Source organism: Gossypium hirsutum, chromosome A10 (genome assembly GCF_007990345.1).
Source record: "Gossypium hirsutum isolate 1008001.06 chromosome A10, Gossypium_hirsutum_v2.1, whole genome shotgun sequence".
Taxonomy (NCBI): Eukaryota; Viridiplantae; Streptophyta; class Magnoliopsida; order Malvales; family Malvaceae; genus Gossypium; species Gossypium hirsutum.
Genome location: NC_053433.1, coordinates 110192150 through 110197426, shown reverse-complemented (window position 1 = coordinate 110197426; position 5277 = coordinate 110192150). Strand labels below are relative to the sequence as shown.

The window sequence follows — 5277 nt, the reverse complement described above, 5'->3', positions numbered from 1 at the left end:
AATGTTTTTTCGAATGTTATTAAGCATGTTAATAATAAATTGAGTTTAATTAAAGTAATTGTCCTAGTTTATTTATGTTATGATTGTTACAAATTGTGTTTAATTTTGCTAAAATCTATTTCATTCATATAGTTTGCATACTTAGGATAATTTGCATTAGGGATTATTGCATTTAGTTTAATATATTTAATTTTAATCATCACTTCTCAACCATATTGTGTTTTTTATTTACCAAGTTGTTAGTGTAATTTTACAATTAAGTTATTTAACACAAATACAATCCCTGTGGAGATGATAACTCGATACTTACTTATTACTTGATAACGACTGTGTACACTTGCACAAACCTACGCGTTACAAATGTCCAAAAACAAATTATAATCCAAAAGTCTGAAAAAGTCCAAATTAAGACATAAAGTTCAGTTAAATCATTTTAAGCATAATCAAATTTTGAGTCCATTTGCGCCATCCAATCCTAGGTTTGCTAATTACCTGAGAAGGAACAAACAAAAGAGTGAGCTACCAAGCTCAGTTTGTATCTCAACCCAACTATAAATCAGATGCATACAAAATATGAAATGAGCATACATTTGCAACTTAGATACAGAATCAGATGCATTTTCATAATCAAATACAGATGCATAATCAGATACATATTTAGATCCTACCCCCATCCGCTACACACAATCTCCGTCTATCCTACATACCAATTAGGGTATTAAACACCCATCCAACCCCACACACCTATAAGTGAGTGTATGTCACTTTTCAGAATAGCATAGTCAACCTGCCAGATATAATATGTGGTAATTCACCTGAAGCAGATAAGTATGGCTCGTCCACCAATATAGTCATGTGGTATAACCACTAAATAAGGTAGATTATTAAACTGCCAACACTTCTTCCGTCATATCATTATCCCATTGCAATACACATGGACATACTAACAAATATCAAATGCATATATGTCATACATGTTTTCCACATCAAAACGTGCTAACAGAATTATTCGATTACAAGTCAATACGTATTTCACATACATTATCCGCATTGTATACAGTAGCATAATATCAGATATCATTTTTTCAACTCCTATTTATATATTATGGACCCTATGGAGTGGCTAAAATACCAATCACACATCAATACGGCCTAGCACATGCCTTTGTAGTCCACACGGCCTAATAGACCCAGCCCATGTAGCATCAGCAGTCCACTTTTCAGCATCGTGCCATTCTGTAACACCTCAAACCCGGCTCAGGTGTTATGGCGGATTCTGGCAATGTCACATGATAGGGTGTTTGAAAATTAAGTTTCTACGACAAATCCATTTTCGTTTAATTATATTTCTTATCTCTCATTAATTTCAAAATCTTTACTCGTTTAGTCGATTGTTTTAAACATAATTCATTGCGGAAGATTTTAAAACCGTTTTGATTAAATCGTGGGTTTAGAGAAAACTTTGTCTTTTTGAAAATCGAGTTTTCCTACGTCTAGTAGTTATAAATCCACAAAAATAAATAAAAACCAAATTTAAGAAAAAGTCTCAAATATCATCCAAATAAACCACGGTAACTAAAACCATAAATCATAAATTATAAATCGTAAAAGTCCAAAAACTGTGGTCACTATCGAGTCCTCTGCCGCCTGATCCATTTAGGTATTGGGATTACCTGTGCACATTAAACAGAGAAGGGTGAGTTTACATAAATTCAGTGTGTAATCCTACAGACAACAAACAACAATAAACAAAGTGCATCGTCAAAAATAGTCTTGGGCCTAAGCCCCTTTTAATATCAGTATTAGTTTGCATAAGGGCCTTAGCCCATCAATCAATAATAGTGATAAATCATAATTTATACATGTTTTTATCCCATGATTTGACATTTATGGATAGTTTCTCCTTAGATTTGGTGAATTCGATGCTTCTAATTCTTTAATTTCATGTTTTATACTTAGGTGAGTATATGAGAGTAAAAAGAGAGAGAAACAGGCCGAAAATAGAGAAAATAGACCCACATGGGAAATCAACACGACCTGGACTTCCTCATACGGGCGTGTCACAAGACCGTGTCCCTTTGGAATAATCGAAGTGTAACTTACACGGGTAGACTACACGCCCGTGCCTATTTAATAGCCTTGGCCACGGGCAGGAGTAATCGCACACGGGCATGTCCGTACCGAACCCAAGTATAACTCTATTCGGAAAAGGCCAATTTTGAGGGCTCTTAGGATTTTAAAGCCTATTTAAACACCTGAGGAGGCACTTAGGAAGAGAGACGCAGAGTAGAAAGCAATGAGTTACTGAAGGAAAGCCGATTGATCCATCTCAAAAGCCGAATTCATCATCAAGACTAAAGATTTCCCTTCAAGTTCCTTCGGGAGTTTTAGGTTTTCTTATGTTTTGTTATCTTTATGCTTCGGAGATGTTTTCTTCTATAATCATGAACTAAACCCCCCAAATACCTAAGGGGAATGAAACCTAAGACGGATCTTGTTATTATTATCTGAACTGTATGATAAATATTTGACTTGTTCTTAATTATGTGTTCTTAATTCTTGTTTTAATATTCCAGGATATTGATTCGAGTTAATGCTCTTATTCAGAGGAGGAATAAACCCTGTCTAAGAGTAAATTTTTCATAATTAAGAGGAGTTGATTGCACCTTAGAGATAGGGTGACAAGATTTTACCGGATTAGGGTGAAACCTAATAAAGGAATCCATTGATCGAGTTAATGTAATTCTAGGGTGTTAATTAGAAAGAGATTTCAATTTTTCAACCTAGGGTTAGATGTTATTAGTCTCGAGAGAGAATAATATAACTTAGGTATTTCTACGGATCAAGTCGAATGAATAAATCGTCTGATTCAGAGTCAAATAATAAGTGAAGTCTAGGTGGATTTTTCCTTAGGTATTGTCTTAATCAATTGAATTTTCCCAAAAGTTTTTTCCCAAATTTTCTTTCTGTGCATCTTAGTTTAGTAATTAGTTTAGATAACCAAATCTCTTAATTTTTAGGTTAGATAATAAAAAGAAAGTAATTACTAGTACTCTTGGTTCCTTTGGGTTTGACAATCCGGTCTTGCTAAAACTATACTACTGTTCGATAGGTAAACTTGCCTTCATTGTGATAATAGTTAGTTTCAAGAATGATTAATTATAATTATTTAAAACCTGTCGCGAATATCACGTATCAAGTTTTTGGCGCCGTTGCCGGGGAACTAGGATATTAGGAACACTCGATTTTTATTACTTTAGTCATTTTACTTTTATTGCAATTTAAATTTTTATTTTATTTTCTTCTGACATGTTTTTCTAGTTTATGACCAGAAGAAACCCGTCAGGATCACTACTTTTTGACGGTGAGATTGACCGCACAGTTCGTAGAAACCGAAGAGAAATAAGGCGAAGCTTACGATACACAGAGGAAGAGTAAGAGGACGATACATCAACCACAATCGATGAGATGGTTGAAAACCAAGAAAATCTACTACCTCCTGGGATTGCTGCTGATCCAGTAAATCAGAATCTTGCTCCATGCACTATGTATGATTATGCTAAACCTTCTTTAACAGGAACTGAATCAAGCATAGTTAGGCTTGCTGTTGCTGCAAATAATTTTGAACTGAAACCTAACACAATTCAAATGATCCAACAGTTTGTTTAGTTTGATGGTTTACAGGACGAGGATCATAACGCTCATTTGGCAAAGTTCTTAGAGTTTTGTGACACTTTTAAAATTAATGGCATTACTGATGACGCCATTCGCATTCGGTTATTCCCTTTTTCGTTGAGGAATAAGGCTAAACAATGGTTGAACTCGTTACCACGAGGGTCAATCACTATTTGGGAACAAATGACCGAAAAGTTTTTATTAAAATATTTTCCGCCGGCTAAAATAGCCAAATTACGTAATGATATCTCTTCTTTTGTGCAGATGGATTTAGAAACACTCTACGATGCAAGTGAGAGATATAAGGACCTTTTGAGAAGGTGCCCTCACCATGGGTTACCACTTTGGCTACAGGTTCAAATGTTTCATAATGGCCTGAATCCTTCGACTCGACAGATGATCGACGCAGCCACTGGTGAAACCATCAATAATAAAACACCTGAAGATGCTTATGAATTTATAGAAGAGATGTCACTGAATAATTATCAGTGGCAAGTTATGAGGACAAAGCCAACAAAAGCAGCCAGCGTTTATAACGTCGATTCAGTCACCATGCTCTCTAATCAGGTAGAACTCTTAAATAAGAAAATTGATGGTTTTCTTAGTTCTTCACAGGTTCACCCAGTAATGCAGTGCGAAGCAAGTAGAGGAGGATCAAGCAATTCAGAATACCCACCCTATGGCCACAACATGGAGAACGAGCAGTTAAATTACATGGGTAATAATCCTCGATCTCAAAATAATCCTTATAGTAATACTTACAATGCAGGTTGGAGGAACCATCCAAATGTCTCATAGGGAGGCTAAGGGAATCAGCGACCACCACCACCTCCAGGCTTCCAACAACCACCCTACCAACAAAAGAAAAAGCCAAACCTTGAGGAGATTCTAACAAATTCATCTCAATGTCAGAAACTCATTTTCAAAATACCAAGACAACACTTAAAAATCAACAAGCGTCGATCCAAGGGCTCGAAACTCAGATAGATCAGCTCACTAAATTGATTTCTGAAAGACCACAAAGAGGTCTACAAAGTAGAACTGAACCCAACCCAAAAGAGCACGTGAAACTAGATACACTAAGGAGTGGGAAAGTGTTGCTGAATCTGAAAAGAAGCCACCACAAGAAGCTGACAAAAAGGAGGTTGAACCCGAAAACAATGACAATCTAATGCCAAAAGAATATAAACCACCAATCCCTTACCCAGAAAAGTTGAAAAAAGACCATATGGATGCACAATTCGATAAATTTCTTGAACTTTTTAAACAATTGCATATTAACTTACCTTTTGTTGAAGCTATATCGCAGATGCCTACATATGAAAATTTTTTAAAGGAGCTTCTAACAAACAAAAGGAAGTTTGAAGACTTATCTACTATGGAACTTAATGAGGAGTGCTCAGCCATACTCCAAAATAAACTGCCAACCAAATTGAAAGATCCAGGAAGTTTTACTATTCCCTGCTTAATTGATAGTTTGAATGTTGATAAAACACTAGCTGATTTAGGCGCCAGTATTAATTTGATGCCATATAAAATGTTTAAACAACTTGGTCTTGGGGAACCTAAACCCACTAGGATGAGTATTCAATTAGCTGATAG

The 5277-nt window shown here is 35.6% G+C and overlaps 1 non-coding gene across 1 annotated transcript; it reads right to left on the bottom strand.

The window, feature by feature from the left end:
• Positions 1-3906: 3906 nt before the first annotated feature.
• On the bottom strand, positions 3907-4013 carry LOC121208717 (small nucleolar RNA R71). Its single transcript, XR_005903847.1, has one exon. It is a non-coding gene; the product is annotated as a small nucleolar RNA R71 (small nucleolar RNA).
• Positions 4014-5277: the final 1264 nt, after the last annotated feature.